A 15,163-nucleotide genomic window follows, 5' to 3' on the forward strand; every position below is an offset into this window, starting at 1 on the left:
GAGTATAGTGGGTTTAGTTAGTTTGAATGAAACGGAAGGGAGTTTGAATGAAACGGAAGTGAGTTTGATTCCTCAGCTCCTGATTGGCTGACAAAAAAGGTGGCAGCTTCTGGCGCTCAAAATACTGCGCTGAATTTCACTCTTGAATTTCCAGCCATTCTGGTATGCTGCGTTCGCTGTAGGGCTGTGGAATTAATCAAATTTTGATCACGATGTCGATTCTTGGGTCAAACGATCTCCAAATCAATAAAATTGAGTTGGAACGATTATTTTGGAATTTTCCGTTTTGTGAAAGAGACGCGCATGCGCAATTCAGTCCCTCCCAGATAGCCAATTGAAAGGACAACTCTTGGGTCAAATGTGCACTCAAGCTATAAGCTTGTTTCGCAAGGATAGGATTTTCGGGGACAGCTTAAGGACATCAAGCTCTAGAATAACTTTTTGAAACACTTCAAAAGTGTACTTCATTTTTGGTGGGTAACTCAAGTTCATGGCATATGGGCAATGATGCCCATCAGCAGGAGACAGGCCTTTGCAACACTTCCACAGTTGTCAAGTACCTCAGTCCCTTCCACAACAATCGACACATCAGCGTTGGATGCACCTTCATCTTCTTCGCTTTTGTGGAGGACACAGATCTTCAGGACTTGCTCAGCCTGGTCCTCTTGAGCTGCCTCTGCTGATATCCTGTAAAATGTATGTAAATCCACATTCAGGTGCATAGTACAGCTTAAATCTTTTATTCAAGTTACAGACTATTTACTTTTTTCTTTTCACAAACACCATTTCTTAATGGATTTATAAATGCAACACACAGACACTTGTTTTACCTGAACTTCAGAGAAAAGAGCAGGCCATCTCTCCCGGAAATCTTGGATGGCGGGGCAGTGCTTTACAACTTCCTGTCTTCGGAAGGAGAAAGATCTTTCCATTTTTTCAGATATTATCCTCTCATTGTTTTTCTTATTAATTTCTTGCAACATGTCTACCCTCTCCATCTCTAAAGTGTCTTCCGTGTCCCAAATTGGCAGTGGAGGCAGGTAGTTTACCTCTGCTTCCTTGGGCTTTTTGATGCCTTTGCTTGAACCACTCTCATTTGCCCTCTATCTTTTCAGCGAGTTCACTTCCAGCTGTGGACAGGCAGGTTGACGGCCTCTCAATTTTGCACAGTAATTCCCCATTTCATCCTCTGCTTCCACCCATGAAGGCCATTAAAAGATCCTAGTTCTCTGAGACATGGGAACTTTTCTTTAAGGCTTCGGCCACTGTCAAAATTTGAATTCCTGTGGGGTATGCCGTGTAATCAAAAACCACCTCTGCAAGCTTCTGCAGTATGCTGCTTGTCAAACTTGGGTGGTTGAGCAGGGAACCATCCTTCAGGAATACATGTTCGACATCAGGCATGTCCAAAGTCTGGCTCGCGGGCCAAATTTGGCACAGGGTTATATTTTATATGGCCCGCGGCTCCCTTACGAAAATGTATTATTTATGGCCCGCCAGCCCGCCACCGTTGCAATTTCTCTTTTCACCACATTGTGGCAGCAGCATTCTGGCGCTAGCCACATCCGCGACCCCCATGAACCTGACCCCTCTCCCCACCAGGTAGGCTAATACATAGACATCTTATATCATAGACGGAGCATTGAACGCTACCGCCTACTGGCACTGACGAGACGCGGGGCCGCCATCTTGGAGTGGTCATCCGCTCCACTCAGTGTAATCCGTTTGGCTGGAGCAATGAACTGAAAGTGCATTTAATTAATCATACCTCACTGAATACCACAGATTTACATGCAGTCTTTTGTCATACGTGTAGCTATGATAAAGGACACATGATTTGGCGTGTTTTATTATTCATAGTTGGCTTAACACTTATAGAATATTCTGATATGCTTTAAGTGACCAGATCCGAGATCCGACATCAAAACTGGGAACTTAATCCCTGAGAAGGGGAAAAAAAAACTTTCAGCTATTTTTAAGTTGAAGAAACAAAATATCCTGAATAAACAATGTATGAATACATTAGATATGTATATATCTTAGGGACCTTATAGACTGCATCTCTGACTGTGGCTGCAGCAGCAGTTTATTCTGTCTTGACATTTTGTATTTACTATTAACATTCTTTCCTTAAATGATTATGTTTACAGTGATTGTTTTATATGTATGTCGCTTTAGAAAAAAGCGTCTGCCGAATATTTAAACATAATACATATCTAAACACCTGAACGTTTTTATATCAGCTAAAACCACCAATCTGTTTCACTGGATTCAGAATAAAACCAAATTCTGTCTTACCCAACAATGTTAGTATTTAAATATTGTTTCTTGAATGACTTATTCATGGTTACAATTATACTGTTTTGTCTTATACTTTGCCTAAAATGAGAATGCATGAAAATACAAATCTGCTGATGGAATGTTTATTTACAGGATATAATATAGATAAATATAAATTTACAGGAAAATGATCAGACTAGAACTAGTGAAATTCAAAAGACGATCAGAAGCCAGGGTTAGGGTTAAAACCCCTGAAAGACGACAGCTTCTTTCTTGTGCTTCCTTTCTGTAGTTGAAGAGAGGCGAGTTTGGCAATGTGGTGTAGCCTTAGCTTATGAAAGACCGACACAACCAATGAGAGCAAGTCCGAATGGTGGTTGTCGATGCCAAACTTTGTCTCCTAAATGTGTTCCCCAAGCAGAAATATATCCTCTATTCCAATCTCCCCTTGGACGATGTGTAGGACTGTTGACACCTATAGGAGCGAGCTTGCATTGTTGAAGCTTGGCGGATCACTCTCTCCGCAGCCCTCCGCACCTTATAATAATAATAACAACAATAATAATACATTATATTTTTTATAGTGCTTTACACAGTGCTCAAAGACACTACAGAACAGAGAAAATAAGAAAAAAGCAACTTTAATATTCAAAAAACAAGATAATAAAATCAAATAATAATAATACATAATATTATACTTAATACACAATACAATATATAAAAGGATACGTTTGTTTGACAATAGAATATTTACATTTATGAATGCTAGCCTTCTGATGATACACCTACTCTTTGGAGGTGAACCTGAAGAACCGGAAGCTGAAGAGGGATAGAATAACACCATCAAGTAATCGTACAATCTGACCCGTCCTGCCAAAATCAGCCTGCTTAAAATGTTGACTGCAGACAACTGAATAATCACTTGCAGTGAATCCTTCTCTCCTCAAAGCCCCTTCCCATTTCTTCCTCACATCTTTATCTTTGGGAAACCTTCAAAAGTGTCAGATGTAATCTAGGTCAGTGTTTATGGAATATGATTTATCAAGTATCAGTTCATAGCCGGGTGAACACATACCCTAGTTCAACAGTAATCCCAAGATTACCCCATTCCAGGTGTCAGGTGTGGCAGGGCCTTTTCCTGTTTATCACACATTTTGTCCCACACATTTCACGAAGGTGGGCTACACAAAAATGGGTTGGAAAGCTAGACTAGCTATACTGTGTATAGCCACTGTCCATCTGATTGCCTAATTAGTTAACATATATTAGCCCCCCTGCACAATCTGGACTGTGGTCCTAACTTTTATCCCTATTGGCTTTTACAATCTTTATCATCATCATTTATTTATTCAAGTATTTTTTCATTTCATTGACAAGAAATTATATTATGGTCATACTCTTGTTTATTAGCCTAGCTGGCTACGATTTCAGTAGTACTATCGAAGACAAAAATACAGGTAATATTCCTTTCACAAAATACAACCAATAGTACGGTAATGTTAAATCTTACTTGTGAAAAGTAATCCCCTGATTTCTATTGTGGATGGTCTGCCGATTTGAGCAGGAATACGCTGAACAACAGCCCGGCATTCTGTTTCTGCTGTAGACGCCACCTGTTGCTGCTCCCGGTTGACCACTCCAAGATTGCGGCCGTATTTCTCACGTCCCAGCCATAGGCTGCATCCGAATACTTAGTAGATACTATTTCTGTTCAGTGTCTACTACTTGACCGTACAGTGTAGTACGGTCTACAGCTATGCGTAGAACGCCTCCGAACGCTTCCAAACTCCACCGGATGTTTGGAGATGATGTACTGTATCTCCCCTCAGATGCCGGCAAAATTACCTTGATAAGTTACCTGTTTTCCGTCTTGTCATCGTTGCTATTAAATAAAAAATGCCTCTTTTTACTTAATTACTTACTTTACTTTTTTACTTTTTTTAATGTCTCTTCTTTTCGCCGCTTTCTACGACGTCTTTCTAAGCCGCTGCTGGTGGTGTCGGGTCAGCCATCTCTTCTTCGTTCGTTACCAGACTCCGGTTGCATTGTGGGATAGCGTAGTGACCTACCGTTGTATACTGTGGCGGTAGTACGCATTCGGAAACGTTTTCCGTACTACACAATGCGTACTGAGCATTCGGACGCGCTATATTTGTGGCGTACTACAAAATGCATACTATATAGCAGTCAAGTATGAGTATTTGGATTCAGCCATAGACTTCTTATAGCATAGATGCAGCATTGGCTGCTGGGACGCCAGAAATACGGCTGCCATCTTGGAGTGGTCAACCAGGAGCAGCAACAGCAGAAACAGAATGCCGGTGTGGGTGTCAGATTGACTCGGCTGCCAGATTGACTCTGGGTCCTAGATGCGCAATAATGACGCACTTCCTGTAAATGCTGTCTTTTAAATGCGCATGAGCGTTTCATTCATTCCCATGTTATTCCCAAGTATTAACGATCTCCTTTTGTTTTCTAATCTATGAATAATAATCTAATGTACAAATTATTGTTGCATATACTTGGGTTATAAATAAAAGAAGAATCGATTAACTCCATTCACTGAACGGGCGATCCACTTTATTTCCAGCGCTCCCAACACAGAGTCAAAACAGCGACCCACACGCAGACACTTCCGTTCTCCTCCTTCAGAATAAGAGTCCCTAACAGGAACTGGGTTACATATGCATTCATCATTGCTTTTAGACGTGTTTCCAATGGCTTTGTTGTGCGAAAGAAAGGGCTGCGTTCGATGAAATCAAAATCAAAACGGATTGAGCCTTCTTTTTATGTCCATGATTGAGCCCCATTTATAAACAACCCTTCCAGGTTTGTCCGTTGGCTTGTGTCGATACGTCAAGTGTCGATACGTCATCTGTAAGTGCAGGACCCCGAGTCGATCTGGCAGCCGAGTCAATCTGACACCCACACCGGGCTGTTGTTAAGCGTATTCCTGCTCAAATCGGCAGACCATCCACAATAGGAATCGAGGGATTACTTTTCCCCCAGTAAGATTTAACATTACTGTACTATTGGTTGTATTTTGTGAAAGGAATATTACTATATTCCCATATATATATATTCTTATATTAATATTGAACCAGTCAAACAGCCAGACACATGCTCCTCTGTGGGTTCCAGCAGTATTTTTGTCTTCGATAGTACTACTGAAATCGTAGCCAGCTAGGCTAATAAACAAGAGTATGACAATAATATAATTGCTTGCCAATGAAATGAAAAAATACTTGAATAAATAAATGATGATGATAAAGATTGTAAAAGCCAATAGGGATAAAAGTTAGCCCCACGGTCCAGATTGTGTAGGGGGGCTAATATATGTTAACTAATTAGGCAATCAGATGGACAGTGGCTATACACAGTATAGCTCGTCTAGCTTTCCAACCCATTTTTGTGTAGCCCACCTTCGTGAAATGTGTGGGACAAAATGTGTGATAAACAGGAAAAGGCCCTGCCACACCTGACACCTGGAATGGGGTAATCTTGGGATTACTGTTGAACTAGGCTATGCGTTCACCCGGCTATGAACTGATACTTGATAAATCATATTCCATAAGCACTGACCAAGATTACATCTGACACTTTTGAAGGTTTCCCAAAGATAAAGATGTGAGGAAGAAGTGGGAAGGGGCTTTGAGGAGAGAAGGATTCACTGCAAATGATTATTCAGTTGTCTGCTGTCAACATTTTAAGCAGGCTGATTTTGACAGGACGGGTCAGAATTTCAGACTACTTGATGGTGTTATTCCATCCCTCTTCAGCTTCCCAGTTCACCTCCAAAGAGTAGGTGTATCATCATAAGGCTAGCATTCATAAAAGTAAATATTCTATTGTCAAACAAACTTATCCTTTTATATATTGTATTGTGTATTATGTATAATATTATGTATTATTATTAGATTTTATTATCTTGTTTTTTTAATATTAAAGCTTCTTTTTCATTATTTTTCTCTATTCTGTAGTGTCTTTGAGCACTGTGTAAAGCACTATATAAATATAATGTATTATTATTGTTGTTATCATTATTATAAGGTGCTGAGGCCTGCAGAGAGGGTGATCCGCCAAGCTTGAACAAGGCAAGCTCAAGCTCCTAAAGTGTCAACAGTCCTACACATCGTCCGAGGGGAGATTGGAAGAGAGGATATATTTCTGCTTGGGGAACACATTGAGGGGACACAGTTTGGCATCGTCAACCACCATTCGGACTTGCTCTCATTGGTTGCGTCGGTGTTTCATAAGCTAAGGCTACACCACATTGCCAAACTTGCCTCTCTTCAACTACAGAAAGGAAGCACAAGAATGAAGCTGTGCAAAACAGTCCTCTTTAAGGGGTTTTAACCCTAACCCTGGCTTCTTATTGTCTTTTGAATTTCACTAGTTCTGGTCTGATCATTTTCCTGTATATTTATATTTATGTATATTATTTCCTGTAAATAAACATTCCATCAGCAGATTTGTATTATGATGCATTCTCATTTTAGGCAAAGTATAAGACAAAACAGTATAATTGTACATGAAGTCATTCAAGTAACAATATTAAAATACTAACATTGTTGGGTAACACAGAATTTGGTTTTATTCTGAATCCAGTGAAACAGATTGGTGGTTTTAGCTGATATAAAAACTTTCAGGTGTTTATATATGTTTTATTATGTTCTTCAAGGAAAGAGGGGTCGAATCCAAAGGAATAGCTTTAAAGATACTTTATTTGTATAAAGTATTTTCGGTATGGTAAACTGATGCTCTGAAGTTAAGAGAGATTGAAGATGTGCCTTAGCACGTGCGAGAGTGTTCTCCTAGCTGGTCCAAGACATTAACCCACCGATGCCCTAGCTCAGCCTGAAGTATTCTACCTGTCTCCACGATGTGGAGGCTTTCTTATGGACTCGGAGGGCCGGAAGACTTGGAGAAAACCGGTGGGACGTAATCCTCGGTTTTCCTCGCTTGGTCTGTAGTGCTGCCCTCTGTGGATAAAGTATCTATTGCAGCCTTCAGTAAGGCTCCCCTTGTGGCTATGTATGGTATTTACGGCTAATATGTTTGGTCTTCATTGGGTCTATGTGTGGGTAGCTTAGATTCTTAAAATACGTAACAGTTTTATGTTTAAATATTTGGCAGACGCTTTTTACTAAAGCGACATACATATAAAACAATCACTGTAAACATAAACATTTAAAGAAAGAATGTTAATACCAAATACAAATTATCAATACAAAGTGTCACGACAGAATAAACTGCTGCTGCAGCCACAGTCAGAGATGCAGTCTATAAGGTCCCTAAGATATATACATATCTAATGTATTCATACAATGTTTATGCAGGATATATTGTTTCTTCAACTTAAAAATAGCTGACTGTTTTTTTTCCCCTTCTCTGGGATTATGTTCCCAGTTTTGATCTCGGATGTCTGGTCACTTAAAGCATATCAGAATATTCTATTAGTGTTAAGCCAACTATGAATAATAAAACACGCCAAACCATGTGTCCTTTATCATAGCTACACGTATGACAAAAGACCACATGTAAATCTATGGTATTCAGTGAGGTATGATTAATTAAATGCACTTTCAGTTCATTGCTCCAGCCAAACGGATTACACTGAGTGGAGCGGATGACCACTCCAAGATGGCGGCCCCGCGTCTCGTCAGCGCCAGCAGGCGGTAGCGTTCAATGCTCCATCTATGATATAAGATGTCTATGTATTAGCCTACCTGTGGGGGGGAGGGGTCAGGTTCATGGGGGTCGCAGATGTGGCTAGTGCCAGAATAGTGCTGCCACCATGTGGTGAAAAGAGCAATTGCAACGGTGGCGGCTGGCGGGCCATAAATAATACATTTTCGTAATGCCCTGTTTACACCTACCCGATAGTGGGCCCCGATGGTGCCCGATGTCTAAATCAGCAGCTATCGTTATAACATCGCAAATAGCGTGGTTGCATCGGGAAACACCGTTACTCTTCCCGGGAACATCGTTAGACAACGGGTAGAAAAGCTCAATGATCGGGCAACATCGGGCAACATCAGGAAAGAACGAACATGTTTGTTAATTTCGGGTCTATCGGGGTAGAATCGGTTACCAGGTGTTGCTATGGGCTAATCGGCTATAATCGGGAATAGAACGGGAGTATAATGTAAGACATCGCAAGTCGTTCGGGAATTTTCCTGGGGTACATCGGCTATATTCGTTAATCTTCCGCGCTTTATCGTGTTGTATCGTCTTTATATCGGCAACCTCAACACACTAAAGACCCCCGAGAGACACCCGACGTCTCTAGGGAAGACATACGGAATAGCACGTTTATTACACGAATGCACACAAATTAAACCCGATAGAGACACGCTATTTATTCTTTACCCGAATTAGACCCGATGTAAGCCAATGTAACCCGAAACATACAGATTGCAGGCCGAATTATACCGATAGTCTAACGACAAATAACGATTGTGACCAGATTGTGTTAAGAAAGACCCTCGATCTGTCACTTGGGTATAAATAGGGGGTGACATTTTGCTTCAGCATATTGTCAGGACCACTTGGCTCGAGTAGAGCTGACATAACAAAGGGAGCCACGCTGGTTGTAAAGATGGAACAATTATTTATTTAAAGTGCTAATGCCAAAACCTTATCAGTAAGGGGAAGCCAAACCAAAAGTGTAGTGCATATCAGTAGATGTAATATAAAGCAAAGTGAGGTAAAGATGAGGAGCGAAGATGCAGCCAGCCCTTCCCCGTCAGGCCATAGCAGTAGTGAGAGAGACCGAGCCGACGGGAAAGGCGTCTTTTATCTCCAGCTCAATCAGCCCAGCCATCAGCCCGGCACGACCAACAGAGACAGCTCCCCCTAGTGGCGATAGAAAGAACACGGACACGGAACACGGACAACCATGACACGCCAAGCAAGGCAGGCAGAGAGGCACATCCAGCACGGCAAAGCTGGGCGTGACATCAATCCCCCCTAAATGACAGATGCCCATATTAACGGGACTCTGTATCTGCCCAACGATCCCAAATCACCAAAACAGAATGAGTGAATTCTAACCAAATAATGAATCACAATGGAAGACTCATACACCCTATTGGGCACATTCACCCATTTAACCGTGCGGACACAACTGCTAGGCCTACAACCCATCACCAACACCGGCCATTCTCATCACCCGATCTTCACCCCATCCGCAGCTGCCACCTGCGAAACATCAGGCACGCCCACCCCAAAAGCGAGCACCACAGGACTAGCCGCAGTTATCTCACCCACCACCTGCAATGGTGAGGAATAATACGGTTCTAGTAGATCGACATGACAGTGTTGTTTTCTCTTCCTGTGCTCAGGAGTAGACACTGCATAGTTACTCTTCGAGATTTTACGCAGGACAGTGAACGGACCAGAGTATTTCGCCCCAAATGGCGAGCCCAGAGTGGGTTGTAGCGGCGCAGGTTTAATGGACATATTTGGTTTACCTGCCAGTTGACAAGTATAACCAGTTTTAACGTACCCCGCTACATCTCTTTTAATACGTGGCCAATAGAAATGCTGCAACACACGATTGTAGGTCTTTCTCACCCAAAAAAGTCCAGACGCGTCCCCGTGCGCAGTTTTCAACCCTACATCACGGTACTCTACAGGCATCACCACCTGCAACACCTGATCTGCCCCACCCGTGTCTTCCTGAGGTGACCACCTGCGCACCAATAATCCATCCTTGATCGAATACCCATGCTCGGCTTGATCAGTGGCAAATGCAAAATACTTCTCAAGACTTGGACCATTCTTCTGTGCGCCAATTATCTCACTGTCAACTCTCACGGCCAATGGTGGTAACTCTGGGACAAACACTTTACCTGCACCAGTCTTGGACACATCAAACGACTTCTCTGTCTGCGCACGAGCCATCGCTCGCGTCACAGCGCAGGCAGAGAACATCTCTGGGAAATCCAGAAGACATTTGTCCGGCTCTGCTGATGCTGCAGTTACTGATTCCACCACCGGAAAATGACATGACTTCTCAGGCCATACGCAATCCCCCCCCAAATTATTTCCAATAATCAGGTCAACATCATCTACAGGCAGAGTCGGACGTACAGCGATAATCACTTCGCCATTCACAAATCCAGAATGTAAGTTAATTTTGTGCAATGGCACTGGAAACGGATGAAGGCCAATTCCCCGAATCAGAACACAGCTCCCAGTGTCCGATAAAGAGGAGAAAGGCAAAGACGATTGACATATAAAACTCTCAGATGATCCTGTGTCACGCAGTATTTTTACTGGCACTATACGATCATCTCCCATCATTGACACAAACCCCTCTGTAATGAAAGGAGCATAGTTAGACATGGTTGTTCCTTTAGGTTCATCATCCAAATGCGCAGCAGGAATCGAAGCCACACAGCCGACGTCCTTGACTTCCCTATTCATTTCTGTAAACCTACTCTTTCTGCGTGCAAGCAAAGCTGGACAATCAATTTTCCAATGGCCCAATTGCCAACAATAATTACATTTATTGTCTTCTTCACTTTTGCTATGAGGCACAGAAACCAACCTTCCAGGAGGACCCGCATTTCCACGAACCACCTGCGCATCAACGTCGCGGTGATCTTTGCGGCGGTCGCGGTCATCTATGCGATTGTCATACCGTTGCGAGTAGTCTCGTACATAGGCTAATTGATTCTTGTGAGTCAACACATAGCCATCAGCGAGGACAGCAGCCTCGGCTGCGGTCTTCACGTTATGCTCGTTAAGATATGTAACAATGCGTTCTGGCACTATGTTTTTGAACTGTTCCAGCATCACTAAATTACGCAAGCCATCGAATTCAACAACACCCTCTGCAGTGAGCCAGCGATTGAAAAAACTTGCGAGCTCCCTGGCTACCTCCGAATGAGTTTGCCTTTCGAATTTTCGTAAATTGCGAAAACGCTGTCTGTATGCTTCTGGAACAAGTTCATAGCACTTCAGCACAGCCTCTTTTACTTTATCATAACTTCTCCTTTCTTCAAAAGTCAAAGCCACAAACGCTTCTTGTGCCCGGCCAATTAGAACAGTCTGTAACAGCAGAGTTTTATCCTCGCTACTCCAATCTTGATTTTCAGCAACATTTTCAAATAGTGAAAAAAAAACATCGGGATCACGCTCATTGAACTTGGGAAGGAACTTAACCATACTTCCCAATCCTGAATGCTGACCGGCACTGCCTCTACCCTCAGCTTCCAACTTAAGCCTGGTGCGCTCAAGCTCTCGAGCTTGTTCTTGTTCATGCTCGGTATGCTTAAGCCGCTCCATCTCAAGCAATCGATCTTTCTCTCTTTCGAAAACCTCGATCCTCTTCTGCTCCAACTCCTGCACCACCACCCATTTCTTATGTTCTAACTGCATTTGCAAAAGTTCTTTTTGCTCATCAAACGTTAGTTGACTCATGTTGCACAACGGTTGGTCAGGCACCGTCAATGACGTTAGCTCTACAGGTGTAACCCCAGACAACACCTGTTTCTCCTTTAAACGCTCCCGAAGGAAATCCACTAACTGATCTTTATTAGCCCTCTTTGGAATGGTCACCTCAATCACATAATAATCTGCTACACAAAACAACTGCTCTTTTGTCAACGCTACCAATAAACTCTCTGTCTTATCCAATAATCTAACCACATAGCCCAAACAAAAGAAAAACTAATGCAAAGTGAAATCAAATCACGCAGAAGAGCAGACCAATCGGAGCCCTCCCCCTAAACATCTACCCCCACTAACCTATCTTCGCACTGAGTCCAAGGACCAGGATGATTACATCATTTCCTCACCAAACGCTGCTAAAGCCCGTACCGTCCCGACAGAAGCCAATGCGGTCGGTTCTCCACAGCGGTGCCCTGGCCCAGAAACAGTGACACGGCAGCCTATAAACCCAGCGCGGAAGCGCTCTAGAATGGGGACGACAATGGCTCCAAATGACTGGTCGCTCCACTACGAGAAAAGCATTCCCACTTTCAAAAAAACAAAAACAATATGTGGCTAAATGAAAGCTCCCCAATTTTCCTCAAAACCAAGCTTAACCAAAGGATAACCAGCGATGATCTCCCCAAATCAAAAAACCGGCGTTCAGAAGCCGGTAGACCCAAACTACGCCTACCCCGACTTCATTTACAAAACGTAAACGCCGATCACGTGACTACACCGCACCCAGCTGTTGAGTGGGAATTAGAGTAAACCTACCAAATTTCCACCAAATTCAGGGTTACAATACGGCTGGACGAGCCCCCATTATGTCAGGACCACTTGGCTCGAGTAGAGCTGACATAACAAAGGGAGCCACGCTGGTTGTAAAGATGGAACAATTATTTATTTAAAGTGCTAATGCCAAAACCTTATCAGTAAGGGGAAGCCAAACCAAAAGTGTAGTGCATATCAGTAGATGTAATATAAAGCAAAGTGAGGTAAAGATGAGGAGCGAAGATGCAGCCAGCCCTTCCCCGTCAGGCCATAGCAGTAGTGAGAGAGACCGAGCCGACGGGAAAGGCGTCTTTTATCCCCAGCCATCAGCCCGGCACGACCAACAGGGACAGCTCCCCCTAGTGGCGATAGAAAGAACACGGACACGGAACACGGCCAACCATGACACGCCAAGCAAGGCAGGCAGAGAGGCACATCCAGCACGGCAAAGCTGGGCGTGACATCATCTCTTTGGTAACCAGATGTTGAGGATGGATCTCCTGATGAACCACAGAAGGCTCAGACTAGAACTGATGAACTGGCAACTCCAGCTCAACCACCAACACAATGTTAACAATATGCTCATGTAGCAAGTGGGGACTCCTACCACTCCCTCATGTACTCGTTCAGAGTGCCCGTGTGCACAATAAGTGGGTTTGTGCCGGTAGTATGTGAGGCCATAGTTGCAGCCTACAAGGATGAAGTGATTGCATGCCCTGCGACACCAGCTGGATGGAGACCAATAGCTGAAGAGTTCTCCAGAAGATGGAATTTCCACCACACCCTTGGAGCCCTAGATGGGAAGCATATCGCCATAAAGTGTCCGAAGCATGCAGGGTCGAACTATTATAATTACAAACAGTTCCACTCCATCATTTTGATGGCCCTGGTAGATGCACAGTACAAGTTATTATGGGTAGATGTCGGTGCCATGGGTTCTGCAGGAGATGCCAATGTGTTCAACCACTCAGAACTGAGGGCCTGTATCAATGACGAAACCATAGGATTTCCACAACCTGATCACCTTCCAGGTGATGATGCAGACATGCCATACTTCCTAGTTGGGGACGATGCGTTTGCTCTCAGGACTTGGATGATGAAGCCTTACTCCAAGTGACACCTTACTGATCCAGAACGCATCTTTAATTACAGGCTTTCCAGGGCTCGTAGAATTGTGGAGAACGGTTTTGGAATCTTGTCGCATAGATTCCAGTGCTTGTTAACAACCCTCCAGCAGGTTCCTAGTACGGTGGAATCCATAGTCCTGACCTGTGTGTGTTTACATAACCTGATCCGGATCAGACATCCCATTGAAGGTCCCCAGTATGCTGACCAGGAACGTGACGATCAACAGATGGTTGATCGAGCCTGGAGGGATGACGTGAGGCAACTCTTGCCAATCCGTGGCCCAAGAAGGGGGAGGGAGTCTGAGGAAGCGAAGATCCAGAGGGATTATTTGAAGGCTTACTATTGGTCACCCAGGGTGAAGTTGTTAAGGAAGTGTTGCGGGTGCAGGCAGGCAGGTAGGACCCAAACGCAGACGGTATTGAGGAAAACGGCACTTTAATCAAACCTAAAGGCTAAGGCACAGGAATCAGGGAACTCGGGAGACAACAGGGAACTCGAGAGGGAACAAGGAACACGGAACACGCAGGACTAACAACCACAACTAACCACAACTAACCACAGCAAACCACAAGCAACCACAATGACAGCACAAGGAACAAAGGAAAGACGAGGGCTTAAATAACAAACACAACGAGGAACAGCTGAGACACATTAGGGGAGGGAACAGTGATCAACACAGGAGGGAAACACAGGGAAACACACACACCCTGACAGTACCCCCCCTTAAGGGTCGACTCCCAGGCGACCCACGACAAGCAAAAAAAACAAAGAAAGTCAAACCCAAAACGGGTGGGTGGAGGGGTGCCAGGAGGGGGGAATAAAAAAAAAATAAATGGACTGGGGCAGAGCCGAGGGACGTCAGGCGGGCGGCCAGAAAACTGCCCCAGGGCATGGCAGGGAGCCTCAGGCGGACGGCCTGGGGGGCAAGCAGAGGCAGAGTGACGGCGGAACCCTTCAGGAGGCCGGCGGCAAGGACGATGAGGGCTCAGTCCCTCAGGAGACCTGCAGTGGCACAGAACCCCCTCAGAAGGCCGGCAGCGGTGAAGGCGGAAGCCTTCAGGAGGCCGGCGAAGGCGAGGTAGAGGGCGGGTCCCCTCAAGAGGGAGGCCAGGTAGAGGGCTGGTCCCCTCAGGAGGAAGGCCAGGTAGAGGGCGGGTCCCCTCAGGAGGCAGGCCAGGTAGAGGGCGGGTCCCCACAGGAGGAAGGCCAGGTAGAGGGCGGGTCCCCTCAGGAGGAAGGCCAGGTAGAGGGCGGGTCCCCTCAGGAAGGCCAGGTAGGGGGCGGGTCCCCTCAGGAGGCAGGCCAGGAAGAGGGCGGGTCCCCTCCGGTGGAAGGCCTTGAAGGGGAACCCCCCTCGGGAAGGAGTGGAGGAGGGCCCCCACAGGCAGGAGCGGGAGGCGTGCCTCCCCTGGACGGTCTGGAGGGCGGACCCCCTCCGGCAGGAGCAGAGGCCGGTCCCCCTCTGGAAGGAGCAGGGGGCGAGCCCCCTCAGGCAGGAGCGGAGGGCGGACCACCTCAAGCAGGCGAAGAGGCCGGTCCC

This window comes from Gadus chalcogrammus, chromosome 2, assembly GCF_026213295.1.
Source record: "Gadus chalcogrammus isolate NIFS_2021 chromosome 2, NIFS_Gcha_1.0, whole genome shotgun sequence".
NCBI classification, from domain to species: Eukaryota; Metazoa; Chordata; class Actinopteri; order Gadiformes; family Gadidae; genus Gadus; species Gadus chalcogrammus.